The sequence below is a fragment of the Podarcis gaigeae genome, assembly GCF_964106915.1.
Source record: "Podarcis gaigeae genome assembly, chromosome: 9".
NCBI classification, from domain to species: Eukaryota; Metazoa; Chordata; class Lepidosauria; order Squamata; family Lacertidae; genus Podarcis; species Podarcis gaigeae.
In genome coordinates this window covers 56,936,862-56,953,720 of record NC_139685.1, presented here as the reverse complement: position 1 = coordinate 56,953,720, position 16,859 = coordinate 56,936,862, and the positions used below count along the sequence as shown (strand labels likewise).

General features: G+C 41.2%; 1 long non-coding RNA gene and 1 pseudogene across 2 annotated transcripts in view; both read left to right on the top strand.

Annotated features, from left to right (window-relative positions):
- Positions 1-15,581, top strand: part of LOC310852949 — a 46,062-nt gene extending 30,481 nt beyond the window's left edge. The window contains exons 3-4 of the long non-coding RNA XR_014568474.1: positions 6,061-6,684; positions 7,330-15,581. This is a non-coding gene — a long non-coding RNA (uncharacterized lncRNA). The remainder of the gene's footprint in view (positions 1-6,060; positions 6,685-7,329) is intronic.
- Positions 6,712-7,299, top strand: LOC310852853 (large ribosomal subunit protein eL20 pseudogene; annotated as a pseudogene). Its single transcript has one exon. The product of its transcript is annotated as a large ribosomal subunit protein eL20 pseudogene (transcript).
- Positions 15,582-16,859: the final 1,278 nt, after the last annotated feature.

Below are 16,859 nucleotides of genomic sequence, written 5' to 3'. Positions count from 1 at the left end.
TTGCATGTGAGAAATGCATAGATGTTAAGATAAATATAACTTCAATTCATAGTTATTGGCCAGCTATCAAGACTGCATCATTATCTGCTTTCAGCACTTTAACTTTATGAAGGCAGGAATCCAATGTTTACAGGGGAGGAGCTGTCTCTTGGGATCAAAGGGGCTAATATTCTTGGCCATTTAATGCATTTCAATGCTTATGGTCACATGCAAAGCACTAACCCTGAGCAATTTATGGTATGTAAAGCCAAAATAAGGGTTGTCAGCTTCCTTTTAACTAACCAATTGATTGAGCAAAGCAGAAAATTACCAAAGCTTCATCATTAGTGCTTATTGAAGGGAAATAAATTGTAAGTTTCTTTGGCTACCTCTACTAACCCCTTTTGAACTTTAACTACCTGAACCAGCCCTTATACTGTATGTGAATAACAAGACTTCTGACAATTTCTCTCCCCTACCTCCAAACAAAATATGTTTTTACATAAGGTTTTAGTAAGGCAAGAAGTTAAATAGTTTGTGAGAAAATAATTTTAGGAATAAACCCCAATTTCACTGCTTCAGTAGCTACCCACATGGGCAAATAATAATAATAATGTACACAGCTAAATGCATCCAGATATACCTACCCTACGATTCCCTCAAACTAAGCCTGAACTTATCAATTTGCATCTGTCAGCTCATCTTCTGGGTCCCTTTCTGGCCTTCTCTCGGCTCCTTCCTTGGTTCATCTTTGCTCTCTAACAGTTTACAGTGTTCCAACTCTCTTAAAGATTTCAGTTCTTTCTTGCTTTTGCAGCTCTTCAACTCCTCAACTCTTCATATCTCTGCCTCCATAACTTCTCTTCTCTTCAACTAGCTACCCTATTTTCCAACTCAACTATGGGCTGTGTTCAGTGCTGTGCCAGCACTGTTCCTCTGATATAGCTGGACTTCTTTCCCCGCTCCCTCTATGCAACCCAAAATCTACTTTGCAGGATCCCGCAAACAGAAGGTTATCCAGCTTATTCTGGCTGCACATTTTTTAAAAATCTACTAATTAGTAGTCATAATTAGTGTTGGGTGTCAGGTCTCCATGCCAGAATACCTGTGTTGTTTCAGAACACACTATGTTATGTTTAGAATATTTCCTGGTACTCTCTAGCCCCATCTATTGGGAATATTTCATAGCTTTGATCTAACTTGGACGCATTCCAGGTTCCGGCTTTTAATACATGAAAGGAAGGCTCTAGGATACATAATGTTTTTTAAAAGCCCTGCAGTGGGACTGACACTATGGTACTTTTAAAAGGTGGAATTAAAATTATGTGGACACATGAGAAGTTCTCTTTTAATATTAACCATGTAGCATTACTCTCCAAATTCTGAAATCTACAATCAGTTTCGGCTCACAATATTACATGAATTCAAAAAATCTGTGTCCTCCCCCTTAATGTTTCATTAGATTTTAGGTCTTCTATTTTTCCTTTTGGACGGCATGAGAGAACTGCTAACCTCACTGTGGAAGTAAACCAATGTTTATTTCTACAGTTCATAGTTTTCTCTTCTATAGAACACTACTCTCTATTTCAGTGGATAAGCATAAATCTGTGTGGGCAGATTTGGAGGGTTGGCTTCAAAGAATGATGAGTAGAAGGAAACTAGCCATGGGCACTATTCTGCAAATGCTTGCACAAGATCTTTCACTAGGGTTTACACATTCATTCATATCATTACAGGCCACCTCAATCTCAGCTGAGAAGTAGCAGCAAGAGATTCCTGGGGTCTTGGCACCTAACCAGAGTTGTGTTTCCAATGGAAAATCAAGGCACAGTGGAGACTGGTGGCTTTAAGAAATACTGTTTATTTTACACCTTCCATGGAGAGGGTGCAGAACATCACACCCCAAGTCTCTCTCTCATGGTTCCTCTCATAGCTTCAGCAATATTGGGTCAAAAACAACAACCAGTCATGACCTCCGGTCTCTTGGTGCAACCTTACCCAGCCAACATGCATAGAATTTTGCCTACTTCCTGCACCAGAAATCCCTGCTCCCAAAATCTGTTGTAAAAGGACACTCTCTTTCCCTGAGGTGACACCATGCCCCCCCTGTTGCCCTGACAACGTCCCTCTGTGCCTGACAGAGCCTTCTGCCTGGTTGATGACTTCCACCGAGGTGCTAATGGCTGGCCATCGGCACCATTGTTTCTTCAATGTCTCACCATCACCATGAGGAAGTCAGCCCTTCCTAAACTCAGGAATTTATGATTTTGCTCAAATTCTGACCCTTCACTGAATGTAGAGATTATGGAAAGACCTGACACCAGGAACTGATCACTGCAAATCCATAACAAGAAAATGGTGGTGGCCCTCTTGGCCTTTTTGTATGGCCCTTGAAACTTTCCTCAAACCATACCTCTCAATGGCCTTGCTCCATGCCCTGAGTGTTTTTGCCTGGTTGGGATTTCTCTTTGTACTCTGATAATGCCCCTTGCTTGCTTGGCGTAGGATAGAGAGGGTTGTGTGAGTATGTGTAGAAAAATGTTTTTCTTATGCAGTGCTACAGTGCTAAGTGTAAAATAGCCCTTCTGCAGATGGAAGATACATTTTTGTGTGTGAAAAGTACATCTTTCGATCCAACCCAAAATACTTAATCAATCTTGGTCTGCAGTGAATGAACACAGAACTAGTTGTAATTATCACCATCATTGTTCTACAATGAGCACATGGCAGTTGATTATTGCTGGTGTCCACTGGAGAAGAAATTGAAACATTACTGAGAAAAGCCCATGTATATAAATGCTCTTTCATGCTCTTGCAAGCATCTTTGTTGAGCCTATTATCTATTCTGGGCAGCATTTCAGAAGATCTGATGTAAACCTTCTAAAGGTATAGGCAGCCATTTATTTTTAAAAAAATAATTAAGGACAGATATTTCAACAAATTTTAGGCCAGTTTGGGGGGAGGGGAGTGATTGGGAAGGTATCTGTTTTGCTTCCCTTCAGATTTCTTGGACCATTCCTAAATACGGCAGAGTTGGCTTGCCTCTTTGCTTAAGAACTTCTAGCCAACCCTACACAAAACAAAATAATTGCTGCATCCAAAGAGTTCAAAGGGATGTAGTTCAACCAAGTTGTAAGCTGCATAAAGGGCTAAAGCCCTCTTACCTACCAACAGGGTACCAATCTGGATAGGGGGCCTCCCATGGCAGCTGTTTCCTTTTGAAAGGCATTCACACAGTTACCTAATGATGACAATCACTACATTGTGTGAATTGTGTCTTGGCTAGATTTCTTTGGGTTCAGTCATTCTTTCTGAGGGTGCAGAGCTACACAGGCTTCGTGAATGGAAGGGGAGGATTTGCTGGAGGAATAAGAGCTAGGTGGTCTCAGTTAGTTCCTTATCAAATCTAGTGGAATCCTAAATTTTGCACGCATGCAGAAATGCACGCAGAAATTGCACCCGTGTATCTAAGCACTGTAACCAGAGCTCAGTGTGCAATGCTCAAAAGGCAACAAGGAAAAACATGTTGAGAAGAAACATTATAAACAGCATGGAAGAGTTCTGGGGAAGGCATAGCCTTTGGCTATGTATCACCAGTAGGGATATGGCTTGTTCTGGCACCACAATTGTAGCAGCACATTGACAAAAATTGGGAACCAGTGGAGTGCTGGAAGACATCCACTTAGATGGAGCAGATTAGAGTTTTGAATTACTTCAGTTGATGTGGACATTCCCAGTCTTCCTATAAGGCTATTTGATTTTTTTTAAGGTGCCTGTCTTCTTCACTTAATATCCAAGTGAAGAGAAAATCACATGATCCCTCTAAACACAACACACCATTGTTTTTCTAGTGATGCTTAAGAAGTTTGAACAGGCAGGCACAGCTTGATGAGCAAAGGTCCCACACACTCTTAGCCACAAACATTCTTGCTTTGAAGTCAATGGCATTACTCATGGGCAAACCATTCGCTGAAGAATGGGAACTCTTCTCATGGCAATCAGCAAGGGGGCCTTTGCTTTATCCTAAGTGAAAGGTAGGAGAGAGCAGCAATAATTATGGATCCGACAGATCACAAACATATATATATGTTTTCATTATTTGCAGATGGTGAAAGTTTTTTGAGTTGGTGCACAAGTTGGTAACAAATAATGGGATCCTAGTAATTGAACAGTCCTGTGTCTATCTATTGCTTACGAACAGAGAGCATGCTCTGAACCAGCGGTTACCAACCTTTATGATCCAGTGGGCACATTTGGAATTTTGAGACAGTGCTGTGCATAGGGATGTGGGAAGAATGTGACTGAGCTCACATTTAAAGGTGTTGTTGTTTAGTCGTTTAGTCGTGTCCGACTCTTCGTGACCCCATGGACCAGAGCACACCAGGCACTTCTGTCTTCCACTGCCTCCCGCAGTTTGGTCAAACTCATGCTGGTAGCTTCGAGAACATTATCCAACCATCTCGTCCTCTGTCGTCCCCTTCTCCTTGTGCCCTCCATCTTTCCCAACATCAGGGTCTTTTCCAGGGAGTCTTCTCTTCTCATGAGGTGGCCAAAGTATTGGAGCTTCAGCTTCAGGATCTGTCCTTCCAGTGAGCACTCAGGGCTGATTTCCTTCAGAATGCATAGGTTTGATCTTCTTGCAGCCTATGGGACTCTCACGAGTCTCCTCCAGCACCATAATTCAAAAGCATCAATTCTTCGGCGATCAGCCTTCTTTCTTTAAAAGTATTTAAATAATTTAAAGGTAAAATTTAAATTTAAAGGTAAAACTATGCAATTCACAGTTCCTAAAACAACACAAAAACCGGAACACATCCATACTTCAAAATTCCCAGATCTCCAGATTTTGCAATGCAGGTCAATGAGCATGTGCAAAAATGCATTTGCTTGGGTAAAAATGAAAAGAACATTAAAAAATGTGTTGTATCAGGAGAAGTTGCTATGCAAAAATGTATACCTTGGGGAAAATTGCATACAAACATGAATATATTAGAAGAAATTTGAACTAAAATGCTGATGAATTTTCACGAGGACTTCTTTTTAAAAACAAACAAACAAACTAATGTGGAAATATGGAAAACTGAACTGAATATTGCCCCCCCCCCCAATTGAGAGAAACAAACATTGGAAGACTCATCCAAACCTAGCTATGGGTGACCTTCATAACATAGCTGCTGTGGGAGGTGTTGCAAGTAAGGATGGGTGTCCAATCCTGGAATCCACTGAAAGGTGGACCTGTCTGAGGAAGCATATTCAATGTAGGAGATGCTCAGCCAGTGCAGACAAGACCAGAAGAGACACCACAGGAGATACTGGCAGGCCCACCATGTTGGCCGGCACCCTGTGACACCATCTCTATTTCATACTCAGTGAAGTCTGGCCATCCTACTCTTCCCCTATGGGACTCAAGAGGAAGGCTTTTAAAACATTCCTGTTCACCCAGGGATTTGACGTCTGAAATATATTGTTTCCAGCAACCCTGAATTTATTTTAGTTGTGAGGGTATGTGGCTGTTTTTAAATATTATTGCTGTTTTTAATGGGTTGTTTTTTTAAAATAAAAATTCTGTTCTGTGAGGGGAAGAGGGATCTGCTAACAACTCTTAAGGAAGCACAGTTCCCAGGATGCATTGGGGGAAGCCATGACAGTTAAAGTGCATGGTGCATCTGGTGTAGATGTGACGACATATAAGGATGGTCCAGACAACCTCATTGTCACCCCAAACATTCTACCTCATTCAGTTCATCTTGAATCTGCACCATCTAAAAGAACAAAAGAACTAATTATATGTAAGCTTTCTTTCTATCTTTTTCCTTCCTTCCTTCTTTTCTTTTCTTTTCTTTTCTTTTCTTTTCTTTTCTTTTCTTTTCTATTCTTTACAAGAAAAGCCATTAGGAGTCAAAGCTTCAAACTTTATCCAATTTACCATGTATCTGGAGGCTTAACCAAACCTATTATTGCATGAAAGAATGGAGAAAATTGAGAACAGGGGGCTTTGTAGATTGTTAACAAAACATGACCCATGTACACACAATTTACAGATTGCCAAATGCCAGTAAGAATTCTTTTTGTGTTTTTTAGTGTCTAATTAACTGTGTCAGGAGTTCAAAAACAATTAGGAATTCAAAAGGACAAGGGGAGAAAGGAAAAAGAGGGCATTGCCTAATTCCTCAGTACATAAATATTTCCATGTTATGCTGCAGGACTTCATCAAACTTAAAAGAGAACCATCAAGGTAGTTTTCACAATGTTTTAAAATCTTTCCCATTCCAAAGCTCTCTTGCTGTGTCTAATCAGCCTCCGCAAGCTTGATGTCGAAACCTGTTTCCTTCTGACATTTTAAATGGTATGCTTGATTTTCCATGCCATTACAATGCATTTGGTGTGAAACCCCTGTAGACTCATAGCAGTGAAGCCTCTGGCATCAATTGGCTGAGCTGCTGTGAGGCCACAGAATGTTCACAAGCAGTACAAGTGCTCAAAGAACAAAGCAGTCAACAATCAAATGTTGACAATTCAGCTTCCAGTAGAAAGGGAGACTTTCTGTTGGTCTCCTTCACATGGACCCTAAGGACGCGCGAGCTGTGTGGAAAAGGCTAAGGACTGGAAAACTGGCTAAGAGGTGATGCCACCAATAGAGGATCTAAATAGCAGAAGCCCTAGAGAAGAAGGTGCCTGAAAGAAAGGGTCATAATAAGCAGAGGGGTGCCTTTTCTGGGTGGCAGCAGAGTGGCAGCACCATGAAGGCGTCGGGCACCCTGAGGGAGTACAAAGTTGTTGGGAGATGCCTCCCGACTCCTAAGTGTCCAACAGCACCTCTCTATTATATGCACATCTAATCATGTTGTTGCAAAGTCCCGTTTCTGGTACTTTGTCTCTGAGCTGAAGAAGATGAAGAAATCTTCTGGGGAAATTGTGTACTGTGGACAGGTTTTTGAGAAGTCTCCATTGAAGGTGAAAAATTTTGGTATCTGGCTGCACTATGATTCTCGTAGTGGAACTCATAACATGTACAGGGAGTACAGGGATTTGACAACTGCTGGAGCTGTTACACAGTGCTATCGCGATATGGGAACCCATCACAGAGCTTGTGCTCACTCAATTCAGATCATGAAGGTTGAAGAGATCGCTGCTAGCAAGTGCCGCAGACCAGCTGTCAAGCAGTTCCATGATTCCAAAATCAAGTTCCCTCTGCCACATAGAGTTCCGTGTCGTCAACATAAGCCACGCTTCACCACCAAGAGACCATACACGTTCTTCTAAATGCAGACTTGGTTCATTTGCTCTGAGTTTAAATAAAGTTCTTTTTGAACTGCTAAATCATCATCATCATCATCATCATCATCATAGGGGTGAGTTAATGAGTTACAGGTAATGTGCACTAATAAGGTTACAGAAATAGGAATGACATGATCCAGCATATTCACACTAAATAGCCAGCATTCTAAAGACTTTGCTGCATATTACATTAAGCTGAAATATCTTAACCTAAGTGAATTTTCTGAAAACCCAAACACTTTGTAAGGAGAACCTGGTGTCTAGAGCCTTAGCAAGTAAAATTAAATCTAAAATGGGCCTCATACCTAGAATTCACTTGCTGGGTTATGAGTTTCAGGCCACAATTCTGAACATACATTTACTAGAAATACATTCAAGCAAACATGCATATCCCTGCACTGTTAAAAAGTCCTCACTCAATTGCCTTGGAAGGAAAACAGCACTGGCAAACTCTTTTGCCTAGTATTGGATAATGTGATATTGGGAGACAGTGAGTTGTCTGCTGCCTGTATCCCCCACTAGCCTCTGTGCCTGTCGGATGCATATGTGATAGTTCATGGATCACCCAGCACCATAAACCTGAAGATGTACCAACGATCTGACTCACTGTACGGCAGCATCCTATGTCCCTCAGAGGAAGGCCTCTGTTGTGAAAACTCTGTGCCATGTTCCAGACTGTCACATCCCAGACACTGCAGGATGGAGGATGTTTCACGGGGCAATGTCCAACAGTCTCTTCTGCATATTGTCCATCACATTTGTTCCAGCTCTAATTCATAGCTGCATGGGATTATTTGCCAGGTGGGATTGTAGTGCAAAAATTAAGATTGCGGCATGCCTAAGATTTCACCTAAAAATGCGGTAAGGAAAAAAAATATCAGAAGCAGCAAGAGTTTCATTTTTTGCTGCTTTTGTTTTTCCAAATGAAGAAGACAGAGCAGTTCAAACAGCTGCTGTTAAGCTATTCCATTTCCTTTCCATATACATTTCTGCAAAATCACAAATCATCTCTGCTGGGAGGATTTAAATTGCCACTTAATATCTTTATTGAAGCTGGATAATATGGTATCTTGCCTTTCTTTGGCAGCCGTGCAGTACCCAACATGACATCAGATTAAAGAACTGGAAGTGGCTCGCAGAGCATTGCTTCCGCTCTGGATAAAATCACTCTTTCTGCAATAATCATCAAGGACTCCATCTACATCCCATTTTGGATTACAAAGGGGTCCTGCTTTTACTAATGACTAAGCCCAAATACCCAGTGGCCACGATAGGATCGCACCTGGGCCAAAGGTTCAACATTTACATTTTCTTAGGAAGTATAGATCATTTTTCATGAAATGTTTTTTTTTTAGACTCTGTTTGCATCAACATATGAAAAATTTGAACCCTGTGATCAGGATGCCATGCCATGCAGCTTCAATTATGGAATAGATTTGATGTAAAATCTCAGATGTGTTAATTGCAGATCTGGCTCATGGGCTTCAGGATACAATCTAAATTGATGGCTTATGCACAGCTTTAATAATGGGGAAAAATCATCTGTGAGGTTTTGGGGGAATTTCATCCTAAACTGCTGAGACCAGCTAAAGTTAGTTGTGTGACTAAGGGAAAATTAGACAAGTGAAATGTGTGGGGGAAATCAACAAAAGTGCCTCCCCAGTGCCACAGTGTTTTACAATATTCCTATCTAGGATGCTCAGAGCACTTGTTCTTTTCTGATTCCAATACTAAATTACCTTATCTGAACCTCCCTTGTGAAGAGATGAGAATGTAGTTCGGATTTTGCACATCTACCAAATATCTGCCATGTTTATCATTTTCGGGAGAGAAGAAAGAAGGGGAAAATGGATTTGTGATTGAAATAGGCCCTTCTTGAAGAGGCTTTTCAAGGAGGAGGAAGTGGAGGATGAATCCAGCTATCAAGGGTTGGTTATACAAGTTTTTCTGAGACATGTCGTTAGATTCTAAGAACCTGGTTAGAAGAACATGATTCTGAAATTCCATAAGACCCAAGATACATAATTCTTCAATATTCCTCTATTTAGTTTTCCGCAAAAATGTGGTGACTGATTAGGCCTACAACTGAATGAAGTAAATCAAAGACAATGAGTTCTATACAGCATTATTAAGCCTCATGCCAGGTCTTATTAGAGTCAATTAAATTTGCCCCCTTTAATGTATTCTGACTACCTTTGGACAAGCCAGAGCATTTGATGAAAGTATAATTACAGCCTTTGATAACTGTAGTTGATGTTTCAATACTTTCTGGACGTTCTCCAATTCCTTGCTCAGCCAAATGGAGAACTCTTGCCACTGAGAACTTTCCAACAAATGAGAAAAGAATAGGCTTAACTTCATTATAAGTTGCTTGAGAAGTTTCTCTCATGAAACAGGATGTTATGTTTTCTTTCAAGAAAACAGGTATGGGTCATATGACTAAAGCACCAAACATCTTAGGCTTAATCCACTCCAGTCAAGTCACGTTCTATAGACTGATACAAAGCAGTGACACTGCCTAACACTGGCAGTTTGTTGACTAAGCATATGTTAGACCAATGAATTATCTAAACAACTAGCAACTGCCTAAATAAAAACTTTGGCCATTTTTAAAAAATATAAAGCTAGACTATGCATGTTCCTCTGAAAACAAGCAAGAAATATCAGTTATAGACCTGTGCATATGCAATGTAGAAGGATGTGAGAAAAATTGCCATCTCTGTCCATTATTCAGTGCACACTCAAGCACATAGCATGCAACACCATTAAGTTGGACAATGCCACCGATACAATACAGGCAAGCCACTGGAATTTGATGACACTTGGTCTTCTATCCAAGTATGCTGAAAGCACTGATTGAAACCTTAGCCCTGTAAAAACCAACCTGAGTTGAATGAATGTACATTCCTGCAGATATTGAGAACTATTTTGATCTTGTTTCAATAAAGCATACCAAGAGCAACCCAATAATCCCTCCCTCCCCAACACATTTTAAAAGGGCATTGGATGTCAGTCTGCCCAAGGCCTGATTGAAGAGGAATGTATTTGCCTGGTGCCTATAGGTGTATCATGAAGGTGCCAGGTGAACCTCCCTAGGGAGAACATTCCAGACAGGGAGTCACTGCAGAGAAGGCCTGTTCTTGTGTTGCCACCCTCCGGACCTCTCGTGGAGGAGGCATATGAAGAAGGGCCTCAGAAGCTGATCTCAGGGTCCAGGTAGGTTCATATGGAGAGAGGTGGCCCTTGAGGTCTGCCTTATATCTTTGGTCCTTTTAGCTTAGTCTTCTCTGTGCTTACTGACAGTGGCTTCCCAGAGATTTAAGCAGAGAGTCTTTCCCAGTCCTATCTGGAGATGCTGGGGTTTGTACCTGTCTTGGATCCTTTTCCTGTTAAGTATGTGCATTGCGTATTCAGTCCCAGAAACCTCCCCCCTAAATAAATTCACACATGACTCAAATTTTAGTTTTGGTTTTTGGCAGAATTTAGGCCACAACTTTATTGGTTGCAGAAAGTGATTGGTTGCATAGGCTCTGGTTCGACTAGCTCCCTGCCATCCAGGTAGCGCTGACCCAGGGCCCCAGCATAGGTCAGCCTAGGGTGAACACCTGGATAAGCGGAAAGCCGGGCACGGGCTAACTCCGCCACCCAAATGTCCCCCTGGACTTAGGCACGGGCACAACCCCCTCACAGGGGTTGACCAAACCATCGAGTCCCTGGATTCCTTTCATGGAATACCCTTCACATAGGGATGGCGAGAGCATTCTCCCATCCCCATCCCCTGAACCAGAGCCTATCCACAACCTTACAAGGCAAAACCCAAATGGCAACAGCCAATCAGCCAAGTGGGGAAAATTCCTGCTGTGCCCCTGTCCCAATGACAGATGACAAACGACGGCATAGCAAGGTCAAGCTCAAAGCCCTAAAAGTAGGGAGTGGTGGGTGTGTTTTTCAAATGCACGTGCCGAAAGAGGAAGCTCTGGGTCACCTGCATGGGCATAAATAGGTCCCTCGAACCGTTTAGACTGCATCCCATTGGCCAGATTGTATCCAGCTTTGAGGGACCTACCAACCGGGTGTTGTGGCTGACCAATTGTACCCACCCACAACACAGGGTGCCAGTTCTCCAGGTCTCACCACAATACATGCCCTCTTTAAGGGAGGACCCGATCTACCATATTGCTACAGAGCTTCCCAGTGAACTGTTCCTTCTTTGGGTGGGTGGAAAGGGAATGATGACTGTGTCTTGTTTGCATGCTTGGGACCTGAGCATTGAATGTGCACATCTGGCTTAGTGTACCTCCCTCTGTCCTCCCTATTTGTGGCATACTATAAATCAAGTTAATGTGGGTTCACTCTTCTTCGGTACAGGAGTTTAGGCCAGATTATCCTCAGGTCCTTTTTCAGACCTAGAAAGCTATGATTTAAATGGTCCTTTCTCCCCATCCCACACCTTTTGATGGACACAGATATTAAGAGTTTGACAAAGCACTTTGAAATGAAATGAAAATCTCTTGTGGCACATATGCAATCCCCTTCAGCAGACCTTCCTTGGCTGCAGCTGCAATCATATGCTTAACCTCAGGGGTTGAAAGGTTCGGCAGCACTGGAGAAAGTTCACCTCTATTCACACAGGGGATTTCAAAGACATTTCTTGGCAGCCTGCCACCCCCAGGTGACCAACACTGAAACGCAGCAGATCTGTGTGCTTATGCAAATATTCCCAGCTTCGCTATTGGTATATATTTCTGGACTGAACTTAACTTACTCTATTTAAGCCTTTTCTGATTTCCCATAACTCACGGAAAGTGGAACTTTTCTTCATTCAAATAAGAATACAGAAACACAGAAGATGTTTTCTCATTTGCTGTTGCTAGAAATTGGACTGCTCCTATGTACTCATTCATCTTCTTGAGAAATACTTCAAAACATACAACTCCCTGTCTGAAACTATTTCATTTATCTGTTATTAAGTACCGGCAAATTTATATCCCATTGTTCCTCTTGAAGGAGCCCATGGAACCAAACAAATCCACTTTTTTCTAAAATAGTTTAAAAATTACTGCTGTAGTTAAAAAGAGCTTCAGTTAAAAACTGTATTTCATCCGGTGATCTCAGGGCTACCAGGAGCCCTTGAACTGTGGTAAAGCTTCTTGCTTGCTTGAATAAAGGATAAAGAAGAGTGTGCAAGTCTGTAGTGCCAGCCTACTGTGCAAAGGTAAAAATTCATATATGTTGTTTGCCTCTGGCCTTGCCCACCTCTAGCATGTGTCCGCCAAAAAGGTTACACAGAAGGAAATGTGTCTCTCAGGGCTAAGAAAGGGACTGCAGTTTGTTAAGTGTGCTGAGATCTGTTATGAGAACCTTATTGCTTTCCCGGAGCTAAAATCCCCAGAATTATTTAACAACCAGTCCCTCTTCCCAGAGAACTCTGGGAATTGTAGCTCTGTAATGGGGACGGGGGTCTCCTAACAATTCTCAGCACCCTTCACAAATGCGGGTGGTGCTGTGGTCTAAACCACAGAGCCTAGGGCTTGCTGATCAGAAGGTTGGTGGTTCGAATCCCCATGACGGGGTGAGCTCCTGTTGCTTGGTCCCTGCTCCTGCCAACCTAGCAGTTCGAAAGCACCTCAAAGTGAAGTAGATAAATAGGTACCACTCCAGCAGGAAGGTAAACGGAGTTTCCATGTGCTGCTATGGTTCACCAGAAGTGGCTTAGTCATGCTGGCCACATGACCCGGAAGCTGTCTGCAGACAAACGCCGGCTCCCTCGGCCAGTAAAGCGAGATGATGGCCGCAACCCCAGAGTTGTCTGCGACTGGACCTAACAGTCAGGGGTCCCTTTACCTAATGGGGACGGGGGTCTCCTAACAACTTTCAGCACCCTTCACAAACTACAGTTCCCAAGATCCTTTAGTGGAAGCCATGACTGCACAAAGTAGTATGATACTGCTTTAATGTATAGTGCAGATGGGACCAGAGCCTACACTGGTTACTGATCATTTTCTTTGGACTCAGTCTGTCTTTGTCAGGCTAAGCAAAACAAAAAGAGAGAGGCTGTGATGACCTCACAGAAATTGGAGTTGTTAACCTTAAATTAAGTGCTAATGTACAGGGATCCCTTATTGTATTTCTTGATTGCTGACATGAGCGAACTGCAGAGAGCGACAGCAGACCCCGTCCCCTGAGCAAGGACAATGCCCATCTTACTCACAACTTGGCAAGAAAAAGGGATGTTTAAATGGCTGAAAGGAGTGCAATATGTTTCCTTCGGTTTCATTTACAGTTGGCTGCGTGCGGTCTTAGGACTGCATGCCGCAGTTATGTGGTCAGTGATACTCTGCGTTTCCACCGCAACAGACTCCATGAATCTATCCAGGTACTCTGTCTCTGACGTGGAGGGTGAGTCTGCTCAGCCTTGCTCTGTTTGCTTTCTGCAGCATTTCAGACATGAAATGCCCTTGCTGTCAGTAAGAGATCAAGCTCGTTACACACAGTGCTTGCAGTGATTCTCCCTCTTTGTTACTGGAGAATTATTTACATAAAAAAATTATGTTTCACATGGACTATAGCTTTGGGACATTGGAAAAATCTTTCAGTATCACTCGGAACATGAAACCAAACCATCTGTTATGAAGCTTCAGATCATTCAGCCTAATGAATTATCTATGGAGTCTAACCATCCCCAGTTAATTAAAATGATCACTTTTAACTAAAAATCCATCCTCCCCTTCCTAACCATGAATGAGTGAATGAATGAACGAATCTTTAATTGCATCAGCTACCAGCCATAGCAATAAAACAAAATGCAGTATACAGAAGGATAAAGGTAAAAAAGTTAATTATATAAAATACATTTTGGGGGTTTGGATCAATAGTCAAAAAATGGATCTAATTCTATTTGCCCCGGTTAAAAACCTTGCAACTTTTGCTATCACCTGCTCATCTTGATCTGCCAAGAAAAATGACACTGTTAACAGTGGTTGGGAGACACAGAATGGACAATAAATGATAAATGGTTAAATGATAACCATTTAAATTAGTCTATTTGCAACCATTTGTGACCACAGTTTAGAATAAACTGTTGGCTACATTAGACACCCAGCACTGTTAATTAATAGATGTTTCCATTGCTCCTGTGAATTTATACACAGGGATAAATTTGCATATGCCTCTGGTTCCCAAATTTCGCCTCCCCCCCAAAAAAAAAATGACTTGAAAGTTTTTCTGGGTATTAGTGGACCATTTAAATATATATATATTTTAAAAAAAATCTGGCTCTTGTAACAATTGTAATGCCCTGTGCTAGATGCTGTATGATTTTCAGCTGAACTTTTTATTGCTTCTGTTATTGCTTCTGTTTTATTTTATTGTATTGTGATTTGAATTCCATAAAATTTAGATTGAAAGTGTTCTTCACAAACACACCACTTATGGACCACGGGTGGTCTGCAGACCACAGTGCTGGACACACACACACACACACACACCGGCATGTTATATTATTTTTATGTTTGTGCTCTTTCTTTGAATTTACACAGAGGGATAAAATAAATAGCATAGCAGAAAATATAATTAGTCAAGCAATCAATCATTCTTAAGCTTCATTATGAATTTTCCACTTCATATATTTATGGAAACCATCATCTGTTTCTTCGAATGTGTTCATCATTCATGTTTATTAGCCAAATAGCCAGTAAAGCTGAGTTTCGGAATGTTTTTGCGTGTGCAAAATGTTTACTTCAAACCATTTGCTCCTTGTTACTTGTGTTTTGTTCAACACTATTGTTCCTGGTCCTTTGGAGGGTGATTGGCATATTTTAAACAGAAGACTAATGAATAGGAAATACTTCTTGAATTAATGTTTAGGCAAATAGTTTCGATAATATTCCTGAACCATAAGGAGTAGATGTTTCATGCATAGCTAGAAAGTTTTCTAAATACTTACTAAGGCCACAGCCCTGTTTCTAATTACACATTGTTATTTCAATGGACTAAATAATGGACAACAGAACTTCAGTCTAAGAACTGAGATGCCACCAGAGTCCAAAATGAAGCAGAATGCAACAATATGTTTGTGGTTCCCTTCATGGTGACCTTCTCCAGAAAAGACCCAGGGCATTTCCAGAAACCAGTATGTTTCACCTTGATACTGGAGATCCAGGCTCTCCGGACCTCAGTATTATTAATTAATTAAATTTGTATACATACTGCCCTGTATCCCAGGATGGTTCACAATAGGGCTGGGAGATATATTGATATATCGTCTAAAACCATTTCGTGATAGCAGTTCCATCATTTTTGACTTGGCAATATATCACGAATCATGATGTGTTTTTTGTGTGCTATGCAAAAAAAAAATCATGATGTGGGGAAAATGGTAAAACCAGCCAATGCCTCTACACACCATCCTTATTTCAGACATTGTGCTATATCAGCATATTACAATGTTTAGCTGGTTATGTATCACAATGTTGAAAACCAGATGCTGCCCAGCCCTAGTTCACAACAGACCAAAAAAAACCCATCATGTCCTGGTGATGGCTGGAGGTCAGTCTTGCTTGTATACTCAGGAGTAAGTTGATTTGCATATTTATAATCCAAGAAGGAATTTTACAAGGTTGCATTAGCTAGCGGCTTTGGGATGTTTCCAGCTTTATCTGTAGAATGATATAGGCTGCTTTTGTGTGTGCAGTTCATACATCCATGCATTTATTTTGTTTAATTATTTCATTAAATTTATATACAATGTGATTGTAAAAAATAATAATTTTAAAAACCTCAGGGTGGTTTACAAAAAGGTAAAAGCAAGAAAACCAAGGGAAAAAATACAATACTTTAAAACATACATTTGCAGCACCTAGATCGCTTAAATACCTGAGGTATTTCTATAAAGTTCCTCCAACAAATTCCACAGAAATGGTACTTGTCTTGAGTTCTAGGAAGATGTGCTGGCCCCCATATTGGGCAGCATATATGGAAGTGTTTGTGTGTGGTCATGAGGGGACCCCCAGCAACGCACTGTGAATGTGCATATACATTTTTCTTTTTCAACTAGCTCAGTTGGTAGCACACAAGACTCTTCATCTTAAGATTGTGAATTTGAGCCCCATGTTGGGCAAAAAAGATCCCTGCATTGCAGGAGTTGGTCCCATCCAACTCATCAATTCTATGATTCTGCAAAATGTGTATAGTTCAAAAAAAGTATCTGGAAAGAAACTGAACATTGGGCAGAAGAGAGATGTCAAGTAGAGACCTAGAAAATCCTGTTGGCCCTAAAAAATGTGGAAAACTCAAGCCTTTTTAGTTATTATTTTAAAGTTCCATATGGTGAATGCACACAATCCCTATTATCAGTTCTTAAATGAATCTTGCCCATAGGGATTAAGTATAATTGGTATAATTTTGCTTATTTTGCTGTATAATTTCAGATATCATAGGCTTTACTGTGTGGGTAATTGCCTAGGAAGAATTACTTATGGAGAAGTCTGATAGAGTTTGGCCAGAGAACTATGAAGGTGGGCACATCTCCTTGAATTAGCTATTCCAAAGTGAACCGGTGTGGTATAATGGGTGGAGTGTCAGATTTTTGCCAGGGAGACTTG